At 37.6% G+C, this 14,139-nt stretch overlaps 1 pseudogene; it reads right to left on the bottom strand.

Moving 5' to 3' along the window:
* Positions 1-559: 559 nt before the first annotated feature.
* LOC112926422 (annexin A2 pseudogene) lies at positions 560-1,644 on the bottom strand (annotated as a pseudogene).
* Between the last annotated feature and the right edge of the window lie 12,495 nt (positions 1,645-14,139).

Below are 14,139 nucleotides of genomic sequence, written 5' to 3'. Positions count from 1 at the left end.
AACCACTGAGCCACCCAGTCATCCCAGTTTTGATTAGTAATAGCTCAATATATATTCATTCCAAAGTGGCCCATCTTGGGGTAGCCCGCCCTTGGTCCCTACATTGTTTGCCTGAAAATGCCCAGACAGATTTCATCAATTCATTTGCTTGTTCATGCCATGTAATTAACTCTTAGCTGACCAGTCATAACTCTTCTGATCTAGTATTTTATTTAATGTAAACCTCAGAATATTAAACACAGTAACATTTTAAAATAAGTTTATCATATACATCTTCTATTTGTATGCATTTTATTATATATATTATACATACATACATGCACATTTTACTTTTCTTATAAAGTAAAAATTCCATTTATTCATCGTTTATGACACAGTACACAAGAGGCAAAGTGTTTCACAGCATAGATTGCACTTCCAATTCCTTGGGATGTTCATTTCTTTGGCTAAAAGGAAAGACGAGATGTGAGAGGCAGGCAGTGCTTAGGCCGCTGAAATATGGTTGGGGAGGGGCAGTACTAATGTCACTTCTCAGGCATGGGCACAAGGGGACTGTTAGTTACAAGCTATTTTCTAGAACTGTTAGCTGGAAACAAAGGAGCACCACTTCTGGATGCTCATCCTGTGGTGGGCATCGGTCAGCCCCACCACACAGGTACAAACAGCGCTTTCTGGTAGACACCCTTGGTGTCTTGCTGAATACAAGTACAGGGACTTGCTAGCCTCTCTTTTGAATTTAAACCTTATTTTTAACATGTCCACTTCAATCTGAGAGACCGTGGTTCTAATCAAGGCTTTACTGCAAGTCTACTTGCCTTGTACAGTCAGTGAGCAAAACACAGGGGGGTGGTTCTGAATGTGCTGGACCTGGTTCAGGAAACCACTTTCCAGGTCTCCTTTACCTCCTTCTTGATCCTCTCCAGCGTGTCATAAGGATTGTCGCTCTTACACCTGCTAAATACTTTCTGGAGGTGATGCACAGTCTGCTTAGTCACAATGCTGATCCACTTGGGCACATCAGTTCCTTTCCTCTTCACCCAAGCATCATAGAGATCCCAGGCATCTTGGCCAATCAGTTCATAATCAAAGACAATGCCATCTTCTGCACTTTTACCCTTTGCAAGGGCAACTGTCAGCTAGCTTGCAGAAGTCACCAGATATGTCAGAAATGATGTCCTTCCCCAGGACAGTCTTATACATTAACTTGTAGTCTTATACATTAACTTAATTTTCTGAAGCTCCCACTTGGTTGCTGAACAGATGATCTCAGTGAGGGAGTTCTCATCAGTCTCATAGAGACTTTCAGCTTAGAAGCATCACACCGACCAGTGTTTTCAATAAGCCCAAACTCACGGTCTCCAGGTGACCAGACAAGGCTGACCTCAGTGCTGGTTCAAGTTCCTCTGTGGCCCGTTTCTGGTAGGTGAAGGCAATATCCTGTCTCTGTTCATTGCTGTGGTTGGCCAAAATATTGACAATGCTGACCTCATCCACACTTTTGCTCTTGATGGCCATTTCAATGTTCAGAGTATCACACCCAGCATCAAAAGCAGTGTACACTTTGACTGACCCGTATGCACTTAGGAGCATGGAGTGATGATCCTCCAAGCTGAGCTTGCAGAGAATTTCATGAACAGTAGACATTTTGGAAGAAACTAGACCAGGTTTTAAGAGCTGTGAGTATCCCCAGTTGTGGAGCCACATGTACATTTCACTTTTTATATGCATATTATATATATACACAACATAGCACAAGATGTATATTTAGTATATTTTGTATGTATGTACATATAGAACATACATATACTTTATATATACACACACACACACACAAAGAAATGTAGAACAAGGGGCACCTGGTTGGCACAGTGGGTTAAGCATCTGCCTTTAGCTCAGGTCTTGATCCCAGGTGGGATCAAGCTCCATATCAGGCTCCCTGCTCAGCGGGGAAGTCTGCTTCTCCCTCTGCTTCTGCCCTTCCCCATGCTCTTTCTCTCTCTAAGTCAAGATCAAATTGAATGAATAAATAAATCATAAAAAAAAGAATGTAGAATAGAAATGTACATAAAAAATACACATTTCTCAGGAATGAGAAAAAAATATAGTATTTCTATATGCAAAACACAAATGTGTCCATGTTATTGATACTGGACATACAGAATACATGTTACATGCTCCCATTTAAATAAAGTTCAAAGCAGACAAAACTAATCTGACTTCTATCACCACACACTGATGAGCTATTCCTTTGCACGATTAAACTACAACTTACTGGGGTGCCTGCATAGCTCAGTCGGTTAAGTATCTGCCTTCGGATAAGGCCATGATTTCGTGGTCCTAGGATGGAGCCCCACATCTGGCTTCTTGCTCAGTGAAATGTCTGATTCTCCTTCTCCCTCTTCTTCTCTCTCCCTAGCCCTGCTTGTGTTCTCTGCTCTCTTGTGCTCTCTCTCTCTCTCTCAAATAAGTAAAAATAAAATTTAAAAAAATCTTTAAAAAAAAACTATAACTTACTTATCCATACTATTATTGATAGATGTTTGGATTGTTTCCAGTTCGGATTATTACAGAAAATTCATGTATGAACATCTTTTTACATTTCCTATGGTGATTATGTATGCCAATTAACTTTCCTAAATGGTTGAGCCAATTTACCCATCTACCTGAGAGTTCCAGGTGTTCCAATTCCTCACCAGTACTTCATCTTATCAGTCTTTTTAATTGTAGACAGCCTGGTGGATGTGTATGATATTTCACTGTCATTTTAATTTGCATTCCTCTGATGACTAATCAGATTGAAAATGTATCATATGCATATTGGCTGTTTGGATAAACTGTTTTGTGAAGTGCCAATTCAAGTTTTTGCCTTGCAAATCTATAGCTTAGAAGAAAATAAAGGCCCTATGAATATTTTTATGGAAAATTTTGGGGCTTCTTCTCAATAGATTCTTCCTCTGCATTACTCTGTCTCCAGACTCCACTTACTTGAACATCTTCAAATCAGATTTCTTTTTCTTCTACCAAGTGATACCACCACTCTGCTTGGCCTATATTTTCCTGGGCCATATTTGAAAATGTTTTCAGATCAAAATCCTGAGTGAATATGAGCTAATATGTGCTTTCTACCTTACAAAATTCTTAGCCCTATGTTGGTTGCCATCCGTTGCCTGCAATAGTTATATATTTTGTACAGATATAATGGTAGTTTATGGTGGAAGGATGAGTCTGTTACCAGTTATTCCACAGTGACTGCAACCAGTGATCCTCTACTATTTTTTATTATTCTATTTGCTCTGATTTTATTTAAGTTGCATGTTTATTGGTTATTTTCTCAGATTATTTTAAAGATTATAACATTCATCCTGGATTTATCAGCATGGAACATAAATTATCTTTCCATTTTATGGTAATGCTTAAGCCTTCAAACTTGAAACTGCATTTATTCCCCTCTCATCTTCATGTTATTATTGCCATACATTTTCATTCTACATATATGTTTGATTCTGTGAGGTTTATTATTAGTCTTTAAAAAGTAAATGATGGGGCGCCTGGGTCACTCAGTCTGTTAAAGCATCTGCCTTCCACTCAGGTCATGATCCTGGGACTCTGGGATGGAGCCCCACATCTGGCTCCCTGCTCAGCAGGGTGTCTACTTCTCCCTTCCCTCTGTCCTCCCCCCCTGCTTATAGTCTCTTTCTCTCTCTGTCATAAATAAATAAATAAATAAATAAATAAATAAATATCTTAAAATAAAAAGTAAATGATCTTTTATACTTACCCACATATTTACATGTTCTAGTATTTTCTTTTTTTCCTGCAATTCTACTTTTTGATGTTAGATTATTTTCGTTCTACTGAAAAAAAAATCTCTTTGATGTTTCTTTAATTTTTTCCATATTTTGATTATTTTTTAAAGGATAGTTTTACAGGGTGTAGCCTTTTAGGATGGCAGTGATCTTTTAGCATGTTGAAGGTGACATTCTATTGTCCATTGGCTTCCATTTCTTCTGTTACCTTCAGTCCTGTTTTGGATCTGGTATGTTGTTATCTGGTGGCTTTAAAGATTTTATCGTTTAAAAAGTTTTTAATGTTTTTACTATAATGTATATAATCCTAAGTAGAATTTTCGTTTTATTTATCCTCCATAGGGTTCCTAACTCTTCTTGATTCAGTGGCCTAGCGTCAAGGGAGTTTAACAATCTAACCACCAGATGACTTCTGTCCATTTTGAAGAAATCTGATCCACTGTCTCTTCAAAGCTCTTCCCTGAAACTCTTTCTGCCTCACTTCTGAAACTCCAACTACATGTATGACCTTTTCCTAAAGACCTTTTCACCATGTTCCATATATCCTTTATTCTCTTTCATATTTTCCATTATTTTACTTTCTATGTGTCAGTCTGAATGTTTTCTGCCTTCAAGTTTGCTAATTCTCTTTCAGCTGTGATAAATGCATGCATTGATTCTTAAAATCCAGCTGATTTGTTCTTAAGTTTTTAGATTTTCTAACTTATTGTGCTTTATATATTCCAGTTTTCTGGTGAATTATTTCAGCTTATTATAATAGTTTTTTTTTAACATGTTAAACACAGTTATCTCAAAGTCTGTGTCTAGTAACTTTAATAGCTACATTATCTAAATTTATTTCTGTTTCTATTATCTGGCTTTTCTCTTTTAACTGTTCTTTGGTATTTCCTGTAATTTTTTAGGTTGAATGTTAGACATTGTGCATTTAAAATATACTGGTTGCCTTGGCACCTTCTGAGTGACTTCAAGGAGCTTTAGCAATCTCACTATCAGATTCTTGACTCCTAATATTGCAAATATAGCTTATAAAGTAATACAAATATCAAAGCCTTTTTGTATATTAATAACTTTCCATTATATATTGCTTTACATGTACATATTAATGCATTATTATTTTTTATTAGCTTTCTTTCTGAGCTGAGTGACACAAATTTTTTTCCTTTTATTGAAGGCTACTTCTATTACCTGTCATTTATTTATCTCCTTATGAAGTTTAATTATAGCCAAAAACAAAGCCAAACCCCCTAAAAAATTGAAATGTGGGAAGTAGGAATTAATATTTCGCTTATACCTCATAGACTTCACAAACTTACCAATTTACACTGCAGACCTCTTTTTCCCATTCTCTTTCCTTTAAAGGTTCTTTTACTGCCCCAGCACTGGCATATACAGATACAAAGAAAATTAACAGTGTCTTTTTACCTTTCATATTCTTCAAAATCTTATAACATTGTGAGTTTGGGCTCCATTGTATGTCTACTGTATTCAGTGAATCAGAAAATTAGACTTTCTCTTTCTGGCTAATGTCAATCTTATGCTTGTCAGATGAGAACATATTTTTTTAAAGCCAGATTTCCCATTAAAAAAAAAGGATAGATTGTCTTCGTTGTCAAAATGCAACCTGTTAACATGTATGCCTGAGGAAATTATGTAAGAAACAGTTATGACAGGGATGATGGGTTGTCAGCCTGCTTGGAGTAATTAAAAAAAAAAGACATTTGATAAGCTCTCAAATTAATATAAACACTGTATGTCTAACCCTCAAGTGGTGTTTGCTAAAGATGCTTTGCAGGAGGATTTGACATCAAAAAGAACATCTGAAGAACAGAAAACTGGAGAGATGTGCGCAAGGTGTAAGGTAAGCAGGCCATCTTAGATGTACAGATTCAGGATGTAATTATTTCAATTCAGAGCATTGTAGGGAATCCTGTTCCTCTCTTTGAATTCCCCCCATTTTGACTAGTACAGATCTAGGGCCAAAATCCTAATAAAGAATTTGCAGTGAAATAGGCCTTCAGAACTGATTTTTCTCCCTGCTGCATTGAATTTCAATTATCTGTCCACTACTGTAGAAGTGTGATTTTCCAACTAGCATATCACTGAGAATGCCAGGGGACTAGAGGGGAGAGAGAAGGATGGAGACCCATCTTGATCCTTTATCACTTAAAAAAAAATACACAGAGAAAGATGAAAGTAGTTCAACACCTATAATCCCTTGAGAAGAAGACTGAGGACCTGGCTGTCAACTTAAATACCACCTGAGAGCACACAAAATAAATGAAAGGATGTAGGTCCTCCTGTGAAAGTCAGCGTCCTTGGAATTCAAAGGGTACATCAGACAGGCTGTCCTTGAAGCATGACACAAAAGCTGGCATTGAGAAAGGCCAGCTCACAAGACAGCAGAGATGAAATTTGAGACCCTGAGGCATCAAAGCAGATTTAAAATATCTGAATTTCTAGAATTATTGTCTGTGAAGTTGTTAAGGCTCCTTCTGTCTGCAGTGCCCTTTTCTGCTCATTCTTTGAGAGAAAAAGTATAAGTTAAATACCTACAGGATTTCTCTTAGCACATTGCTGAGCACACTAAGATCATGAAATGTGAAGTCAGACATGTCCCAGCTCTGCTCCTTGCTAGCTCAATGAACTGGGTCAATATGCTTAACCATCATGAATCTTGGAATATTACATCTATTGGCACTGGAAATAAGCCTTGTGGATAAATCTATAGACATTTTAAAGAAATATTTGAAAAATCAACTTTGTGCTTTTGGGATTAAGATTATGAAATATAGGCTGGCCAAAATTGAGCAATCTTTCACACTGTACCTTAGCTAGTAAACATTATTTTGTTCTATGCCCAGGAGTATAGGATGGAAAGTAGCAGATCTGAAGTGATCTATATAACAAGATACTAGTGTGAGCTAGTATGATACTAGTGTGATACTAGTATTCCTATGCATTCTTTAATACATAATGATCACCTTCAACAAAAATTTGTTGACACCTGCTACAAAATTTAGGCCAATGGGTTGGGTGCTGGGAATTCAACCTTCTTCAAGGTCAGCCAAAAACTAGACATCTAATTAACACTAAATTACAACTATACCTCTTCCCCACAGGAATTGCTATTACTAAATTATATTTAGGTGTGATTATATCAGCTTTTATTGACAGTGCTATCAGAAGGATCCATAAGAAATTTGTTGAATTATGACAGTGCTGTTTAGTAAATCAAAAAATGTCCTTACAAACCCCCCCAGCATAAAATTATGTCTGACTCTAGTTTAAAGAATAGTTACAATTCTCTTAAGCAGTTGATCTATTTTTATCCAATGGATGTTGTGATTCTTAAGTGACAAGGATTCCTTGTTTACAGTTGGTTTCTGGAAAATATAATATTAAATTATGGCTCAATCATGGTAAAAATGTAAGTCACATATAATATTCATGTTAACATCTTATAATTTATATATTTTTGAAAATTTTCTGAAATATTTTCTGAAACAAAAGGTACAAATAAATAGCTGATAAACTGATTCTGGACTGTTTTCAAAATATTGCTTGGGAGAGGGATGGCTGGTACTTTCACTGAGCTAGAGATGAGAGTCAAACTGAAGAAAGCATTTTGTGTCCTATCACATTCTTCTGCTTTTTCTTATACCTCAGTGCTACACCAACATTCCATTAAAGAGAAAAGTAGAATAAAGAGGGAAAATGTGCTGTTGCCCACAGAGTAATTCTGAAAATTGTTCATGCTGGGCTTTCACATGGCAGCTCTGGGAATGGATACCATTTCATGAGTATCTGCTAATGGAAGAACCCGGGGTAAGACAACAGAGGACATAATCACATGCCTTGAAACATAGGTTCTAATTCCCTTCTAACTGTAAAACCATGTCCTGTTATCAGTCTCTGAATTGTGTTCATAAATGATTAAGTCAAATTATTTAGCACAAAACAATTAGAGGGATAAGCTGCAACAGCACTTTCAAACTATGTTGGTGTTAGGAAATCTGGACAGCTACCTGCAAACGAATGAAAATGGACCACTTCCTTAAACCATATACAAAAATAAACTCAAAATGGATAAAGGACCTAAATGTAAAACCTGAAACCATAAAAATCCTAGTGGAGAAGACAGGCAGTAGCCTCTCTGATGTTGGCTATAGCAGCATAGTTCTAGATATGACTCCTGAAGCAAGGGAAACAAAAGTAAAAATAAATTATTGGGACTACATCAAAATAAAAAGCTTCTGTACAACAAAGGAAGCAATCAACAAAACTAAAAGCCTACTGAAATGGGAGAAGATATTTGCAAATATAATTTGAAATTGACACATCTTCTAAAGGGTTAGTATCCAAAATATATAAAGAACTTATATAATGCAACACACACACACATACACACACACACACACACACAGAGAAATATAATCTGATTAAAAGATGAACAGAAGAGATGAACAGATATTTCCCCAAAGACATATAGACGGCCAACAGACACATGAAAAGATGCTCAACATCACTTATTATCAGGGAAATGCACATCAAAACCATAATGAGCTATCACTTTATACCTGTCAAAATGGCTAAAATCAAAAATACAAGAAATAACAAGTGTTTGTGAATGTGTGAAGAAAAAGGATCCCTTTGCACTGTTGGTGGGAATGCAAACTGATACAGCTACCCTGGAAAACAGTATGGAGGTATGGAGGTTCTTCAAAAAATTAAGAATATAGAACCACTTTCTGATCCAGTAATCACACTACTGGCTATTTACCCAAGAATGTGAAAACCCTAATCCAAAAGGATATATGCACCATTTATTGCAGCATTGTTTGCATAGCCAAAATGGAAGCAAGTCATTTTCCCAAATTATTTGCCCACAGAACATTTTTTCCTAAGAGCACAACATCTCACAGGAGTGTAGGGTACTATGGACGACAGTTTTGAAAGTAATTGTTTCTGGTAAGAATAGTAGGGTACTTTGAAGTTTTAGTGAAAATGCATTATTTCTAACAAGAAATTTAAAATGCAACAAGAACTTAAAAAATTTTAAAGTGTTAAACTATACAGTTGGGCTAAATATTTTATAACAAACCATATTTCATCCCAAGTGTAAAAGTTATTTTGAAAGAAACTTTTTTATCTCTAGCAAATTAATTGGTACCACTCTAGTATGACTTCCCCTTAGAAATATACACAGACCTGCACATGTGCGTGCACACACACATGAAGTGTGTCAGCATTCAGACACGTACAGAATACTTTAAAATGCTAAATACATACAAGAAGACTTGATAAGATTTAGGCTGAAGGGACAGTATTAATCATAATTAAATAGCTTAAAGTAATTCAATTTATAATAAAGTTTAAATTCAGAGAAGAATCAAGAGGATAATGCAAATAATAGGTAATAGGTAGTTTTGAAAATATAAAATATACTCCCAAAATTTTTTTTAATGTTTCATTTTATTGTCCCTATATTCAAGGGCCCATATGACAGTAATTCTTTTTGAAGAGAGGGAAAGTGAGCATGAGCAGGGGTAGGGGCTTGGGAAGGGGGTACAGAGGGAGAGGGAGAGAGAGGGAAAACCTTAAGTAGGCTCCACACCCAGTGCAGAATCTGACACAAAGCCACGGGGCTCGATTTCAAGACCCTGAGATCACGACCTAAGCCAAAACCAAGTTAGGCATTTAACCAACTAAGCCACCCAGGCACCTCAACGGTGGTTTTTAAATAATAATAGTCATTACAGAATCCTAGGGAAACACTTCTGAGTCAAAGTGTCAGACTAAGTTTATCCATTTACTTCTTCCTGCCCAAACTACAGTAAAATAAGTATGAATTATATAGAGTGATATACGTGCCAACAGCAATGAAGAAAATAGAAGAGGAATATCAGCAGACACAGTCCAATAAATTTCTAATAGATACTTTGTGATAGGCAGAATTATAGCCCACAGTTATGTCCATACCATAATTCCTAGTATGTATGGATATGTTACCTTACATGGCAAAAGGTACTTTGCTGATATGATTGAATTTACAGATGTTGAGATAGGATGATTATTCTGGACTATTCAGGTGGGACAAGTCTAATCATATAGGTCCTTAAAAGCAAAGAATCTTCCTGGATTTGGACACATACAGAGAGAAAGACAAAAAAAAAAAGATAGACATAATAGAAACAGAGAGAGAGAGATGACACACTGCTGGCTTTGAAGATGCAGGAAAGGGTCATGAGCCAACAAAGGTAAGCAGTCTCTAAAAGCTGGATAGGGGGACACCTGGGTAGCTCAGTGCTTGAGCGTCTGCCTTCAGCTGAGGGCATGATTCCAGGATCTCGGATCAAGTCCCACATTGGGCCCTTGCAGGGAGCCTGCTTCTCCCTCTGCCTTTGTCTTTGCCTCTCTCTCTCTCTCTCTCTCTCTCTCTCTCTCTCTCCCTCCCTCTCTTTCTGTGTGTGTGTGTGTCTCTCATGAATAAATAAAACAAAATCTTTTTTAAAATAAAAATAAATAAAAGCTGGATAAAACAAGGAAACAAATTCTCCTCCAGAGCCTCCAGAAAGGAAAGAACCATACTGACACTTTGATTTTAGTCCTATGAAACACCTGTTGGACTTCTGATCTCCAGAACTATAAAATAATAAATTTATATTTTGTTTTGTTTTGTTAAAGATTTTATTTATTTATTTGAGAGAGAGAGAGCGCTCAAGCTAGGGGAGAGGCAGAAGAGCGGGAGAAGCCGACTCCCTGATAAGCAGGGAGCCCAATGTGGGGCTTGATCCCAGGACCCTGGGATCGTAACTTGAGCTGAAGGCAGACACTTAATTGACTGAGCCCCTCGGAGGGCCCAATTTCTATTGTTTTGAGATACAATGTTTGGGTAACTTATTAGGACACCAATAGAAATAAATATACAACTATCAGAGGGATACTGGTTGATGAAGCAAGACAAAGGAAGCTGTAATCAGCATTTGCCAGCATGGGACAATGGCCAAAGAGGGGAAAAAAAGGAGAAAAGATGAAGTTTTAAAGGAGCAATAACATGTCCCTACATGAAGTCCAAAAAAGAGAATATTGGAAATAAAAGACAGACACTATCAAAGGAAAAATGTAAGAGATGTTTCCAGGACTGAATGAGGACCCAAGCCTTCAGATTAAAAGGATCCATCAATTGCCTAACACAATGAATGAATCAATGAATGAATGTATGGGAGACCTACCACCAGATAGACTACTGTGGAGTATCTGAGAAATTTCATGAGAAATGATGCTGAACATCTTAGAAAAGAAAGTAAATGACTTTTAGGAAGTAGAGAACATAGGGTTGGCAAGGAAAAGTAACACCAATGTTGAAGGATAATGGATAAATATACTCAAAGTTTTGAGGGAAATAATTTTCATTCATGAATTTTGTACAAAGTACAAATTATTAACCAAATGTAGCAACTGAAATATAAACCTTCTCACACTGACAAGAGCTCCAGCAACATTTCTTATGAACATTTTCTTAGAACATTTTCTCATAAACATTTTCTTAGGAAGTCCAGGAAAATGGAACAATAAACCAAGAAATAGAAGATCCAGGACAGTGCCACTACCCAGAACAGAAAGGCAGTCCCTGGCCTACAGCTCAGCCACGGACAGGCATTGTAACAGACCCACCAGCCCAGCCTCACCTGGAAGAAGGAGACCTCCATGAGGTATATTTGCAGGAGGCAGGGCAGGGAGGGTGGAGGGTGTTTACATAGGTTAGATCACCCTCTATCACTGCAAGCAATGGTATGAAAAAAATGTCGGTGTCTGGAGCCAATGCCAAAGGTTCTGATTTTGTCCAACATGATGTGGAGCTCAGACATATGCCATTTTTTATAGGTAAAGATAATCTTGCATTTATTTTTTGCTTCAAATTAATATCAAGTAAAATGGACTTGATGTACAGTTCTATGAATTTTTACACATGTATTGGAACAGGGGACGGGCATGACCATGAAAGAATAGCACTAGGGAGTGGTTTGGACCCAAGAAACCATTCTACATCCTTACTGTGGTAGTGGTTGTGGAAATACACAATTTTAAGGAACATAGCACAAACTCTTAGGTGGGTGGTCTTCAGGCTGCGCTTCGGATAACATAATTCTTGTAGTTCTTTATTAGGTCATTTTTATGACAATTTCAAATGCTGCTGCCTAGTCCATAAACCCCTCATGTGCAAATGTGCTATACCTGCTTGCCTGGCTATTCACTCATATGCACTGCAAGCTGTCATTGTCCTCAGTGATTAGTCCCACTTCTCAGACTTTGCCCATGCTCGCCTCCCCTCTGCCATGCCCCTTCTTTTCTCTCTCACTAAATTCTATTCTTCCTTCAGGCCCCAATCTGTGTCTTAACTCCACTGTGAGTTTTCTCAAAGGAATCCAAACAAACATGTCTTTTTACATTTCTCAGTCATGTTCTACTGCATTAATTTTCACAGTTCAATTCTTAATTGTTCTCTAATTAGTTTGTAAATTTTAATTTTATGCGCCTAAGAAAAATGGAAAGCTCTGAATGCTTTCCTTGTTCTTCAGATCCCCCTGCAGTGCTTGGCACAAAGATGTACACACAGTAAGTGGTCAAAAACTTATTATTGATTGAACAAGGCAGTTATACTTCAAGGTCACACCTAGAGCAGAATACATCTGAAGAAGCAAGGAGTTCAGAAGGTGCAATGGAAATGTTGTAAATAGTATGGTGTTCTTTAAGGCAGGCATTTGAAAAAAACATTTTTGAAGTCAGAGACCTGGGAATTGATGGAGAGGAACGCATAGTCAAGGAAACGTCTTCTAAATGGTAGCTGATTTTACACAGAATCTGCAAAACTCGCATAACACAGTGTATGTTTTCTACACTGGCAGAGGCTTCCAGTCGCCATCTGTAAACCCTGTGGCATTTGGAAAGACACCTAATAAGAGTTATGGATCATGGCCTCCCTTCCTTTTTTTTTTTTTTTTTTAAGATTTTATTTATTCATTTGACAGAGAGAGAAAGAGAAAGAGAGAATGCACAGCATGGGGACTGGCAGGCAGATTCAGAGGGAGAAGGAGAAGCAGACTCCCTGTGAAGCAGGGAGCCCAATGTGGGGCTCAATCCCACCACCCTGGGATCATGACCTCAGCTGACGGCAGATGCCTAACTGCCTAAGCCACCCAGGTGCCCCCTTCCTGCTATTTTTCAAAAGGTAAGGTAGAGAAAAGGAAAGACTTCTGGAAATGTGGAGAACTGAGCATTACCCATCAGTATGGTATGTTATAAAACACGGTTGGAGAAGTGAAATGAAGTGTAGGGAGGGTGACAGATAGCCCTGAGAACTCTAACACAAATTGGTCAGGTGACCCTCAGCACCTCTGTATCAGTCTCTTCTTCTGTAATAGCAGGAAAGAGGACCAGATAATAGACAAGTACTTTAAGTTCTGCCATGATTCTAGCTTCAATCATGTTGATTCTTGGAGTTTTTGGCAAAATCATGGGCAGAGTACAACACAAAACAGTTTCATTCCTGGATTCATTTGTGTGGAATATCCACAGTATCTTGTATGTTGGCTCTGTGCATGGTGTACATTCAGATGAATTCCATCTCTTCACACTGAATCAGTTTTTCATTTGAATCTTGTCTATGGGTGTCTGTCTTCATTTAGGAATTATGCTTCATTTCACTCAGCAACATTGTATACTGTTGCAGATTATTTCCTTCAGGCCATTTCCAACAAGGACATGGATTCTGTAAAACACACACACACAAACACACAAAAAACCCCTGCATATTCCTAATTGCCATAAGCCAAGGTTTTTATTTGTGTTCTAAGAACACAGGAAGGCAAGAAAAGTACAGCCTCACAATTAGACATGGGAGGAAGGATTGGGAGGAGGGAAGAAGGAAGGTTATCAATGACATATCAGGAAGTAGAATAGCTGGCCAGTGTGTGCTGAATACACAGCAGGTATGGGATAGAGAGAGAAAAGCTGAAACCAGGGCACACTAGGGCACATCGCCAACTCCAGATGGCATAGTAAGCTCAGTAAAGCAGGATTTTCTTTAGAAAGCAAGCTTAGGAATCTTTACTTGATATGGATGGCATTTCAGAGACTTTATACTTACTCCCAAGCATGTTTACCTGTATGCAGTCATGTCGAAATGCACTCTCAGATAGATCATCTTTATATCTTATTTCTCTCACCCTTGAAATGAAAGGTTAATCGAATGTAGGTCTGCAAGTAATGAGATCTCAACTTTAGTTACATGAGAGGAGCATGCAGCCTAAACTACTATTTTTCATTGTATGTG

Source organism: Vulpes vulpes, chromosome 1 (assembly GCF_048418805.1).
Source record: "Vulpes vulpes isolate BD-2025 chromosome 1, VulVul3, whole genome shotgun sequence".
Taxonomy (NCBI): Eukaryota; Metazoa; Chordata; class Mammalia; order Carnivora; family Canidae; genus Vulpes; species Vulpes vulpes.
This window is presented reverse-complemented; position numbering and strand designations above follow the sequence as displayed.